This window comes from Alligator mississippiensis, chromosome 2, assembly GCF_030867095.1.
Source record: "Alligator mississippiensis isolate rAllMis1 chromosome 2, rAllMis1, whole genome shotgun sequence".
In the NCBI taxonomy this organism is placed as follows: domain Eukaryota; kingdom Metazoa; phylum Chordata; order Crocodylia; family Alligatoridae; genus Alligator; species Alligator mississippiensis.
In genome coordinates, this window is record NC_081825.1 from 209204523 (window position 1) to 209218373 (window position 13851).

Genomic DNA, 13851 nt, shown 5'->3' on the forward strand with positions numbered 1-13851 from the left:
AGGTTAATACAAATCAGAATTATGAAACCAAAAAGAAATACTATCATTCAGTTCTAAATCCTTTAAGGTGATGTACATGATTTTACTGAATGAATTCTTTGAACTAGAACCCATCTTCATTCAAAAGGAAAATTAAATCTTTAGTTAAAAAAAATAACAATGTTACACTCTTCTGCAACCCATTCGATCTGTCAGTTTTGTTTTCTTCCTGTTATCAATGAAAATAATGAACCGTATTGGGCTAAAAAGTGATCATTATGGGACTCAAGTAGAAATTGCAAGTTCCCTATTCATCCTTACAGGCTGAGAGAACTCAGTTTGTTTGTAAACCATTTAATATCATGACATTCAGATATTACATTCTTCTGTTTCATAATGAAATGATGACTTGTAGGTTGCAGTGGATATTAGACTGTGCCTTACTTTCTAAGAGTCCCACTGTGAAAACCTAAAGGAATGCACATTTGTTTTAAGGCTATAAACATGTAATACAGTACAGTCTTTAGATTACAATAGCCTTAACTTGTTAGGCATGCACTTTGCAAAACCAATGAAGATTTGCTCAGCTAGCAACATGGAGTTGTTCCTGTTCATGACCACCAGTAGTGAATTGTTTTCACAAACTAGTGTCTGCGTCACTTACCTCAATGAATGAAACATAAGTATCCATATCTGAGATTCTATTGGTAGTGCACTGGAGTTTAGTTTACAGGTATGGAAGCTTTTCAAAAGTACTTTAATATTTTAAAGCTGTACAACTTTGGTTGGTAACTTAGAATGAAATGAAGATCCTCCATTCCACAAAGAATCCCTTAAGCACAGAAAAATACAATATCTAATTGAAATTTATTATGGCTGTCAATCATAATTAACACGTGCAGTTGATGTGTTAATTGTGCACGTGGTTTTGGAGTCTGCATCCAGGCTCCACTCAGCCGTCTCCGGGTGTCCCAGCGGGGCAGTAGTGGGAGCGCAGAGGACCACAGGGCAGCCCAAGCTTGGGCTCTGGGCATCTTCAACAGAGGGGTAGGGACACGCAAAGACATGCAGCCGCAGCCTGTAGGGAGCCAGGACAGCCCAGCAGCGTGTGGAGCAGCGCCCAGCAGGCAAGTCTGAAGGGGAAAGGGTGTGGGGGAGGGAAGGGGTGGGAAGGCAGATCAAAGTTCCCACAGTAAGGGAGGGAATGAGGCTGGGGCAGGGGAAGAGGTGAATAGGTCCCCAGGGCTGGGGTATGTCATGGGATGGAGCCATGACTTGTCCAGGGGCAATGGGGGGTTCCTGCCACAGCAGGCACCCTTGGGGGAGGCATGGGGGGCATGTCCCCCCTGGATTTGTGTGCGGGGTGGAGGCGGGCTGCTGCTGCGAGCTAGGGCTCTGCGCCCCTCTGCCTATGCCCTGGGAGCTGCACACTGGCTGTGCCACGTCCCCTGCCTGTCAGGCGGTAGGAGGCACAGCATGGCGTCATGCTTCCCAGGGCAACAGCAGCGCAGAGCCCAGTGATCAGCAGCAACTTACCTCTGCACCAATCAGGGGGGTACATATCCCACCTGGGATGCATGCAGCAGCAGGAGATGCCCTCCCTTCACACCCCTGGACCAGCTGCAGCTCCATGCCATGACCTGACCTGGCCCCATTCACCCCTGCCTCTGCCCCCCTCATGCCTTCCCTCTCCCACATCTCCCCCGCACACTTACCTGCTGTGCAGTGTGTGTATGTCTGTCTGCCCCCCTTCTCCCAGCCCTGCTGCTACCCCTTCCTCCTTACCCACAGCACCCCCCGTCCTGCCAAGGTATGTGGGATCCCCCATCCCCAGGCTCCAAACCCCCCCACACACTTGCATTCCCCCACACCTTCACAAATTCCACCCCCCACACACCCTCCCCCTAACCATACAAAGTACCCACATAATTTTGCATAATTTTGAGTTTTTCTGCATAAATTTTGAGTTTATAGCTGTGCAATTCAAATCATGATTAATAACAACTAATTTTTTAATCACGCAACTAATTGTGATCACATTTTTAAATAGTTTTGCAGCCCTAAAATTTATATTTTCCCTAGAGCTCTCTATAAGACTGATTAAAAAAATTAAACTAGGCCCAAGTCGCAAATACTTCAAAGCCACCCAGTACCACAACTTAAATGCTGGGGTCAGAAAATGTAGGTGTTTGAATTTTTAGTGACATCCAATCACTCTTACCCATAAAGAAACAAACTAATGTGGATTTTGGTAGTCCTTTGTTCCTTGAATATATTAATGTTTAGAGGCGAACTGTTACAAAGCTTTGATCTGGGCTGACACGCATTGGCTTGTGGATTGGTGATGACATTTGGATTGGTGATAAACCTTGAAACTTATTTATGTAACTTCTCCCTATCCTTACCCAACTAAAAAAGCTATACAAAACAGCGGGGCCACCTTTTTTGGCAGGCATGCCACAAATGTGTTCCATACCCTCCGTGAGTGCCACTCCAGTCCCTTCCCAATTAGCTGCTGTGCTTTCTGTTCCCTGCACTGTTCCATGTCTGACTTGCTGCTCTGTTTTCTGCTTCAAGCCCTGTGCTCCCTTTCTAATCTGCTCCATTTCCTGTTTTGCCACTATGCTCCCTATCCCTCTCTGGTTCACTGTGCCCCACACCAAGGTTGCCTGTACCACGTGGCATGTATGTCAGGTTGGCCACCCCTACTGTAATGAATAGATTAAGCAAGGTAATAATGGCTTAATATGGTCAACTTGTGTGTAGATGAACCTTATTATTTGGTTCACAGCTTTACCAAACCCATGTAACATCAGAATACTAACTACATGCGCACACACTGTGCTGTGGGCTAAAAACTCTCCTATTCACTTCTGCTAGTGCTTACTTGTTTCAGGTACCATTCAAGTTACCATAAAATAAAAATCCATAAAACTTAAACATATCACATGCTTGATTTTTTTTTTTTAATTCGTTATAGGGAAAACTTTCAAATACCAAATTCAATAAAGCAGTATTCCTTTTCATCACTTCAGTCACTTCAGTCTTAACTTCTACAAGTTCAGAAGTTAAGAAATGTACCTGACAAAAAAAAAAAAAAAATCTCTGACGGTAAGCAATACATTTTTCTAATGAAATTTTAACAGGCCTTTCATAAGCTAACGCTGAAAGAGGACTGCCACTGTACATTTATGCTAATTTAGAAATCCAAGGGAAGTCTGAAGCACTGTATTTCAATTATTTTGATTTATGCTTGGGTTTTTTTTCCATTTTTTTTTAAGAAGTGGCATGAAGAGGAGTATCTCTCCTAAGGTCATGGTGCCCTTTATAGTCCTGTGAACAATTCAGAACTCGGTCTCCTGCTTTCTTCACCTCAGCCTTCCATTACTTTCTAAATACAGCACTTGATTGGCACTGTAAATTAAATTAAATTCAAGCTCGTGTGTGTGTGTGTGTGTGTGTGTGTGTGTGTGTGTGTGTGAGAGAGAGAGAGAGATCGGCCTGCTGGGATATTCTCAAGCCCAGCAAACTTGAGCTATGCATTCCCAGAGTAAAAAGCTGTTATATAGCTATAAACCTTTATTGGGGTATAATCTTGCTCTTACTGATGCAGGTAAACTCGATCAAAATTTCTGATACAAACAAGACCTGGATATAAATATGGAAGCAGGAGAAAACTAAATTCTTCCAATCTTTAGTACTCTATTTTGCAAAAGCTCACTTTGTAGAGAAATAGCAAAGACTCCCATAGGACACCAAGATTTTTCTTCTGCTTCTACTAACTTTCCTTACTTACTTCCTTAACTTGCAAGTCTGATTTGATAATGTAGAAAGCAAAGATATCTTAAGAAACCATGGGGTTTTTCATTTTTTGTTTGCTTTTGTATTTGGGGTGGGGGCTTAAGATATGTATTGACTCTGAATTGTCAATTATCCTTTTAAGTTCTTTCAGCCATAGTTTTTACCACGTCACCTTTCCAGCATCTTCTGCTCCATCATCCTAAATTGGTTTGGCAGGGTAAAAAATTTGTCTTACTGAATGGTACAGAGCTTTGGCTTGCATAAGTTAAATGGTAAGTAAAACCACCTGTACGTAGTTCTTATCTAATCTCAACTCAAGTTTTTCTCTGCCTAAGTGATACAGTACTATGGACTGAATAAAATCTAATCTGTGTAGGAGACTGAATGGCTGGAGGCTGGCAGTAAATAACTGAGCCTTTCACCTAGTTCTGTGATAGTGAATAGAAGGCTAAAGCTAGTGATTTATTATATTATTAGTTATTTAATGTAGTACCTAGAAATCCCTGCTGTGAGCTCACTATGCTGTCTACTGTACAAATATTAAGCAAAAAGTTGGTTTCCTTTGAAAGCTTAAATATGTGAACTGAGATGATAGATTCTATGTGCTATATTTTAATGAAAAGTATTTGAGGACTTAACATTTAAAATGAAGACTAGACTGTGCTACTGCAGAACTTCTCCCTAATCATAGCACCATGGACCCATTATTTCTTCTTTCTTCCTGAACAGACAAAGATGCTGTGTTTTCTTTTGCTGGCATGCATGGGCTACTTAAGCTACAGGCATAAGGCCCATGGGTTTTTTTATTTCCAAGATTTATCCTTACACTTGTAACATGTAGGTTTGGTGGAGCTTTATTAAGTGTCCTTCAGCCACTCCTTTTAGAGCTCCTTCTCACAAGGCAATCTATGGTATAGAAGGAAACCTATAAGAGGGTAATGCACCTTGAGGTTTCTGGAGACACCTAATGTGCTTAAAATACATAGACCACTTCTGACAACAATAAAATGGAATAGCATCCAACAAGAGTTTAAGATTAGAAGTGATGAATACCTTTCCAACTGATGTAAGTGGGTAAACTTTAAGTATGTAGAATACAGCTAGTCAAGTTAAAATGGAAGAGGATCTAAGATTCTCGTGTGTGTGTGTGTGTGTGTGTGTGACTAACTGTAAGAGGTGTGGACTAAAGATGATGCCTCCCAGCAGCATAGATAATCATAATGTATTGAAGCATTGGTTCATGACCGATTCAAAAAGATTGTTGTCCTACAATACCACATTCTGAAGACAAATGAAAAGCCTATCAAGTTCTGACTTCATTTAGATTATGATCTCAGTTTCACTGGCTATGTTGACATCCACTAGGTGTGACACTGCAGAGAGACCAAGGACTTGAATGTAAGTAAAGTTATTCTGAACTCTCTTATGTGGTACACCTAGTAATAGGTATGTTTAAGGAAGTTTACAGATTGCTACTGCCCATGTCCACTTGCTCCCTGGAGAAACAAGACTGTAGCACACTGAATATAGTAGTACTTAGGAACACTACTTTTAAGTAATTTATTTCTGCATGGGATCTTTGGAGTTTTCATGATACATTGTGTGTAGTCACTCTCTACTTGATACCTCCATGAGATTATACATCCAGTGCTTCATCTTGTTTGGCATTCTTGAGATTAGAATCTTGGTATTATGCTGTTGCTGTATGCTGGCCAGTGGATACATGTTTCAAGTTGGTGACTCATCAGTTCCAGAGATTTCAGTGCATTTCTTTTCTGTGCCAGAATCATCTCTTGAAATGTGTACAAAATCTTCAGAGAATATCAGTTGTTGGTGTCAGCACACATGTCAGTTCTTCAATCTGCACCAAGCCTACCAGTATAGAAAGTAGCAGAGGTATACCATAGCTTTTAGCCCTAGCTAAATTGGTGGATCTCAAAATCAAGTAATTGACTTTTACCCCTACTCTATATTAAATTAATATAAATCATCAGAATCTTCCCTGAAAGTAGATAGTCTTGTTTACAAGTAGCTATCTCCAAACTAGAGAAATGAGAAACATTAATGATTTACAAAGAAAAAAAAGGACTATTTGTCTAGATTTCACTGCTACAGGCATACGCCTCCTCTATGCAAATGTTGAAACCAAAGTTACATTGACAAGTTCTGCTCGGCTGCTGGTTGGCAGAAAAAGTATAATGAGCTGCCTTTAATGGTTTAATAGTATGGGAATTCTTGAGGGAGGAAGGAGACAAAAAACAAGCGATGGCCCAGTGACTCTTGTCATTTGTTGTGTGGCTGCAGTTGGCTGGTGGTCACATTTATTTTGGAACTGATCCCTGTTGCTAACCTCATGCTGGAGAGCAACATTTAAATTAAAAAAATAGAATGAGGTACATTTCCCTCCCCCACAATATAATTTGGAATTCTAAAAAATTCAAGAAGAGAGAAGAATTTCCCAAACAGATTGTTAAACTGATACAAGTTGGGGAGGAGGAGGGAATAGCCCTAAACTAAGAAGTGAAAATTTAGGCCCTAACTTTCAAAACTGTCTTATAGTACTGCGCAGTTCAAGTTTCTGATGGCCAGTATTAGTGGATTGGTTCCCAGAGAGGCTGATCTCCTGAGCACTTAAAAAAAAGAGACTTTAGGGCTGTAATTTTTCAGTAGTCTTTGCAATTAGAATCCAGTGAAACTCAGTGAGATGGGGCTTCAAATCCCCTTATGTACATTTAAACATAGCCCCACAATAACTGCAGCATACAAGATTAATAGCAGTTTTAGAATGTTTGCACTTTAGTGATGAGTCAACATTGTCCTGTGTGCGCTCCTTCATTATAGTGTTTGAATACAAAACAGAAGGTGTGTTACTTGCAAAAAAGCAAAAATAATGTATTTCCGTATATGGAGGGTCAATATTACTAAAACTTGATTAAATTAGCCCCAGTATAGCAAAATTAAAGTAGATTTGCCAATGAAAATGTCATCTAATCTAGACATGTGGAGCAAGGATTTATTTGGGAGGGAGGGGTGAGTGATATCTTTACTGGACCAACCGTGTAGTGGTGATCAAGTTAGACAAGCATTCTTCTTCAGGTCTACTGTTATTGAGCTCTACCCACTGTTCTTAAAAATTGCTATGTTTGCTTTCCTGCTGACATCTGAAGAAGAACGTATTGCGTTCAAAAGCTTGTCTAACTTTATCCCAGCCATACATTTGGTCCAAAAAAAGGTGTCATCCAAAAAAAATCCTTGCCTCTCATTTTTCCTGGACTATCACGGTTGCATCACTCTAACACTACCATGATTTAGACAAGTCATGAAAAACAAGCTTCACATCAGTTCAGCATATTTTGATAAGTTTTTGAATTGTTATATCAATGTATGCTTTAAGCTTATGTGGGAGTGTCTTCATTTAGGGCTTTTGCAACAGTTTGACTATAATGATATAATCAGAATTATGAATATCCTTAAATATCACTTAGAAATGAGCACAACTATTCAAACTGATCTCACTGCAGAACTTAATTTAGTGAAAAAGAGGATATGCCGGTTCATTTACCTGTGAACTACTATTCCCCAAAGTTTTAAAGTATGATTATGCACATCCTTATTTGATATTAAAATGCGAACAATTGTTCCATACAACACAGAATATCTGCATATCTCTTAATAGGCTTATTAATATTTAACTAAACTGCTGCAGGTCACACGTCATGAATGATTTGAACATGACTTTTTCTGTGCAATTCTCCTCCATTGTTTAGATTCCATTTTACTTCCTCAAAATAAGGTTTCAGTAGGATTTAAGTGTTACATATTTCTTGTACTCACCTTCAGCATAGAGGTAGATTTTATCCTTTGAAACATCTAGATTTTAAATTGTCAGATTAATATTTTGTCTTAAATTAGCCGTAGATTGATCTGTGCAGTGTTTCAGCTGTTAAAACAGAGGAGAAAGCCAAAGTAGTTAGTATCATAAGTAAGCAAAATCAGTTTTTACTTTTATTTAAGAGAAATACTGAGGATCTCTTAGGAAGATTACTGGCAGAACAATAGTTTATTCAGGACCACAATACATCTCCAAAGCATGTACAACCTTTTCTATTACTTTTTACAAGTATATCCGCTAGGTGTTGCCAAAGTGCTGTAAACTGTATGATTTCAAGGGCTACTGTGATAATCCAATTGTTAACAGACAATTCTTAAAGTGTTCCTAGAATCTCTCTGTGTCACACACCCATCCCACCTACACATGCACATGCATACATTGTTGCCCAAACTCCTGCTCTGCCTGCTTTTTTCAAGTAAGATTGTATTTTCCTTTTCTGTGAATTGCTTTATATATCAAATCATATATATAAAAGTACATAAGAGATTAATTTCCCCATAGCATTCTGAAAGAAGGAACATAAGCCTTTTGTGTTTGTTATAGGTGCTTGCTTTCCAGTAGTGATAAGAATGATGATGATCATTCCAACCCAGTCCATCTGTCTATTATTATTTAGATTTATATCCTGTTCTAATGGCTTCTTGACCTGAATTAAAGATACTTCTTTCACAACTCCTTCCCTGTTCGAAGGTTTTCACTGACTATGTACAGATCTTATGGTAGCAACTGGAAATTCATTTTACACTAGTCTAGACCTTCTATGTATGATTTTTAGCAAATCTTGTGCCATGGAAGAACATAGCAAAGATTTCATTCTCTACAAAAATGAAAACAACTGATAGACAAAATATTACAAAAATTATGTTATTCTAAAAAGCAAAATTGCATGATATAGCCATCAGTAGCAACTACTGTTTCCCCTGAAACTTTAGCAAAAGTTTTTGGAGGGTCTTATTGATAGCAAAATATAAATCAACTCCCCCAGAAAATAATAGGATTAACAGAGATGCTCCATTAGAAGATATAGGGCCAGTATAGAAACAACATTTTTGTTATGAAGAATAAGCATTTACCATCAAAATGGGTATGCAACAATGGCACTAAACCATAAACAATGCACAAGATTTGAAAAACAACAACACAGAGAACTCTGCTGTCACAAAGCCATTAATGAACAGTACAGGGGGGATTCCTGGACCCATGTTAGTTTTTATGACTGACCAATCAAAGTCACCTTTGTGGAGTAGGCCAGATTAATCAATTGCACTGGTGTAAACCTGAGCAGCTGGAGTCTAGGGGTAGCTTTTGGAGTAACTGATCAGACTAACTTGGTGAATCTGTTTCTGAAAGATGCAAACCACTGTCCATAATTTATGTGATAACTTCATGCTATAGGAATAGCTTTAGAAGCACTGTGGGGTAGGGAAAACCATGGGAAGTTTACTAACTCTTTTTACACGAGGGTTTTTCTATAACACAAAATTGTCAATAGGAGAGTGAAGAGATCAGACGGAGGTAGTTAGGATTATAAAGTGAAAGCTGGTTGAAAAAGTTCTAATAATGTTCCATTAGAAATACTGATTTGTCATATAGCAGAAACTTTCTGCAGGACCTTGTCAATATCAGTAAAATTGTGTTTTGAAAAAAAAATCCAAATATAGCATCTTGATAGGACTCAAATGGAACCTATCTTTTGGAATAGAACATTTTAACTTTTTGTTTTGAAATTAAGTGAAAAATGATTGATTGAATGCATGAAAGTGATTTTATCAAAAAAGAAGCATTGAACTGAAACAATTAAAAATACACGTAGGCAGACAGTCAAAAAGCCTGAGGCTGAATTGATTCAATCTTTGCAGGTTTCTGTAAACTGCTTAGATTGAACTGATAAGAAAGTGAACTCACCTTCACTTCTCAAAACTGAAAGGGAGCCAGACCCCTTCAGTGGCCCATACCAGGTGGCAGGGGGTGCTAGAACTCACCTCCCAGACTGCGGGCCAGAGGGGAGAGGGGTGATTCCCCCATCCATGCCCCCTCTTTAGCCTCCCATCAGCTAAGGAGGGGCATGGGGAACCCCTCCCACCAGACCTCCAGCCGGAGTCTCTCTAGTACTGAGGAAGGGGGAGGAGGGAAGCCACCAGTGGGGTGTTTCTCCCTGTCTCCCTGTGCCCAGAGCTGGTCCCCCTAGCCATACCCCCTCCTCAGTTTTGGCTGGCTGAGGAATGGGCCTGGGGGGAAACCCGCCCTGCCCTCCGGACCCTAGCCAGGGTCTCCCACATGAAGAGGGGAGGGGGGAAAGCCCCCAGCAGGGCACCTCTTCCCTTCTCCCCATGCCTGGAGCCAATCCCCCATTGCCACACCCTCTCCTCAGTCTGGGATGACCAAGGACGGGGTACGGAGGGAACCCTCCCCTCCACCCGGCTCTGGACCACCACCGGGGGTCTCCCCAGTGTTGGGGAAAGGGGGAAGTCAAAACCCCAGCCAGGGTGGTTCTCCTTCCCCCACCCAGAGCAAGGAGCTGGCCCGATCACCTGGCCATACCCCTTCCTTAGCCAGCAGGCTGGCTGAAAAGGGAGTGGGGGGTGCATTCCCACCCCCAGCACTGGATCCCCAACTGGACTGTGCTATGTGCAGGGGTGGGGGAGCCCTCAGTGGGGGCCATTTTCCCCTCACTGCCTCCTCGGCCAGCTTGCAAGCCAAGCAGGGAGCATGGCCAGGTAATGGGCCCAACTCCCAGCTGTGGGAAGCCCACAGCTTTACTCCCCTGCTTGAGCCAGAAGCCATCCAGATCACCTGGCCACACCCCCTGCTTAGCTAGCAGGCCAGGTGAGGGAGGGGGAAAACAGCCATTCCTTGCCCCGGCTTTGGATCCTCAGCTAGGCTGTGCTCAGCACAGAGGGTGGTAAGTCCATGATGGGGGCCATTTCCCCCTTACCCCACACTCCCTCTTCAGCTGGCCCTCTGGCCAGGGGGCATGGCCAGGTGATTGCCCTGGGTCCCAGCTTAGGTGGGAATGCAGGGTTCTCTGCAGCTAGGAGCTGGGCTGATCACCCGGTGACTTCTGCTCCCTGCCTGGCTGGCTGGCTGGCTGGCTAGCTGGCTGACTGAAAAGGGAGTGGGGAGGAAAAAAGGCAGACTCCTCTCCTTTCCTCTCCCACCCCCATTCCAGACCCCTGCTGCTGTCCCAGGAGCTGCCAAGTGAGCACGGCCCCTGGCGCTGCTGTTTCACTGAAGCCGGCTCAGGGAGTCCGAGCATTGGCTTTCCGGCACTTCGTAGGCAGAGCTGCAGCCCAGGGCCTCGTTCCTGCCTAAGAGCCAAGCCCTGCCACCCTCACAAACTGAGGTGGGAGTGGGAGGGGAAAATGCCCACCCCATGCCCAGTGGAGGGGGGAAGCTGGCAGTAGGGGCTTTACTCCCCTGCCCCAGCTGAGCTGAGCTGAGCTGAGTTGATTCCCCAGCTGAGAAGGGGGTGAGGTGGGGAAATCCGCCCTGCTCCTGGCTGCTGGGGATGGAAAAGAACCTGGTGGCAACTGGGGGCAGGGCCAGCCCTGCTCCACTGGAGCAGAGTGTGCAGCCCAGGGCTTTAGAGCATGCTGGGATTCTGAGGGACTCTGATTTAATTTAAACCAGGAAGGGGTCTGGGACAGAATTTCCATAAACCGGTTTGACCCAAATCAGTTAAGTCTGATACTATATTCAACCAGGTTCATCTTAAACCAGTTTTGGCCATTTTTTAACTGGTTTATGTGCACTGAGCTTATGTTCTGTTACAGGTTTAAACCAGTTTCTATTTAGTTAAACCAGTTTATAAGTAACTTATGTTCCTAGCCGTAATGGAAAGTTTCAGTATCTTGACTTCTTGTCTGAGCTGGAATAGAAAACAAGCAGCCCCCCCCCTCCAAAAACAAAAACAAAAAAAAAACAAAAAACAGACAGACAAAAAGTTGCCATTTTGTGCAGATAGAATTTCTGAATTTGCATCAGTTTTAGTGACAGTCTTGCCCAAACCCAATTCTTCCTTCCTGCAAGTCTTCAAAAGTGTAAAGTGGAATGTGTGCACTATTTGTCTCCTTTTTAGAATAGCAGTAGTGTTAACTGCTTTTTAAATACCTCTAAGAAAACATTAAGCTCCAGGAATAAAAAGAATTCAGACATAATATTCAGAAGACTAAAAGTCACAGTAATTGAAAGAACAGAAGTTCACTGTGAATAAATTAACTGAAATCTGATAAGGATTTATGCCCATGATGGTTCATACGTTATTCACACCCAGGAAGACCAAATGAAGGCTCATAGGTCTATTGAGAATGGTTTGTATGAATAGCAAGCTGTTGTTCTAAAAAATTGTATATCTTCCTACAGCCAGGTGAAGGTACAGCATGAAGCAGAACATGGAGTAGCCAGATTTCCTAGAAGTAAACTTGCTGTAGTGGTTTGTACTTTCCCCCTATTCTCACTTTCCACATATATAATGCTGTCATGTTCTGAAAGAAATCAGAAGGATCCATGCTGAAGATTAAAAGTGATCTATATTTCTCAAAAAATGTCTATTTCAATAGGATAGTTGTTCTCAGCCTCTTTAGATTCTAGGTACCCCTTGGTAAATGCCAACTCTTGGTTTTCACTCATTTTTGTACTGGGGAATGATGTTAACATTATGAAATCACTGGGTTTCTCCTGTGAATCAAATTTGCACACCTCAGTGCTTACATTCCATGGCACCCATGAAAGGACCTCAAGGCACTCAGTGTGCCACAGCATCCTGGTTGAGGATCACTGTTATAGAATAACTTGTTTCATCAGTACAGAAACACTGGCTTCCACACCCATGTGACTCTAACAGCCCTCTAGATGTTTCTTGTAGCTATATCACGAAGCAGCCTTGGGACAAATTCTTTTAGATTGTGTCTCTAGCTTTCTGGGTTGTACTTCCTTCTTTTGCTGTTCAACAGGCCTCCTTATAGTTTAATATAAAACTCTGACAAAAATCCAGTACATTTTAACTGGGTTTTTGGTTGTAGCTGTGTTGGTCTAAGGACATAGGCAGGCAAGATTCTTTTATTAGACCAACTGATTAGTTGGGGAAAAAATTCTTAGCAAGCTTTTGGGCACAATCACCTTTCTTCAGGCATAGGGAGTCTCTGCTGTTCTGCTCTTTAAGAGATGACACAGGTTGAACTGGATTGGAAAACAGATTATAGCAATGAAGAACCTATTAAATTACTGGTTCTTCTAACCCAACCCACACCTGAGGTGACCAAGGGCCCTATCCTCAGTCCAAGTTGAATTCCTGCTGAGCTGCTCCAGAGGCAGGAGTAAGCGTAAAGTTAGCTTAAAATCAGATGTGAGTAGACGTACCTCTGTTCCATGCACAGAGCTTCCTAAAAGTGAGAGTCGTGGCAGGAATGAATATGACTAGACTATGTTGCCCTTTGACAATTCCCCAGCATAATTAATAGCACTGTTTACGTTCCAAGATAAACCTGGACTATAACAAATGATCCCATCAACTTGTTTCTGTACGAAGACTGTTTGACTTGTGTGAAAAGAATGAATGGTTTTGGAGACACGGATTCACAACATAAAACCACCAGTGCTGGAAACTTCTGTTGCCAGTTGCTGCATAGAAGCAGTGATTTGTCTAAGCATATAAATGGGAACATTCTTTCACATTCCTTGAGCTGGCTTTTCCAGTTTGGGCTGTGGCATATCACTGGAACAACATGAGGGAGCTGGAACTGTCGTTGTCCAAGGCATGTTTATTTCAGTTTTTTTGCGAAAGTTTTCAGAGATGTCAATCTAGCACTCTTCAGGGCTAGAACAAAAAAAGGGTTTAAAAAAATGCTTTATTTTGACCATGAGAGTTGCATTACTATAACCTTCGATTACATCAACCAGCAGAATGAACTGTAAAAGAAATCCTGAGCATTACATTACTTTGAAGCCTGTATTATGAAGCCGTTATATATTCTCTAATGTCTCATGTTTGAAAACAGCAATTTAAAAACCTTTCACACTGATTGATTAGCTTATTGTACTGTAGGCTCCACAGTGTCATTTACCTGTCCCAGTCTGCATCAGATCATTTCACTTTTGGAATGTTATACCTATCTTGAAGTCCAGGCTGCCACCTTTTTCTCTTTGTTTTAAGACTTCTGTCTGCCTATCATTTAACATTA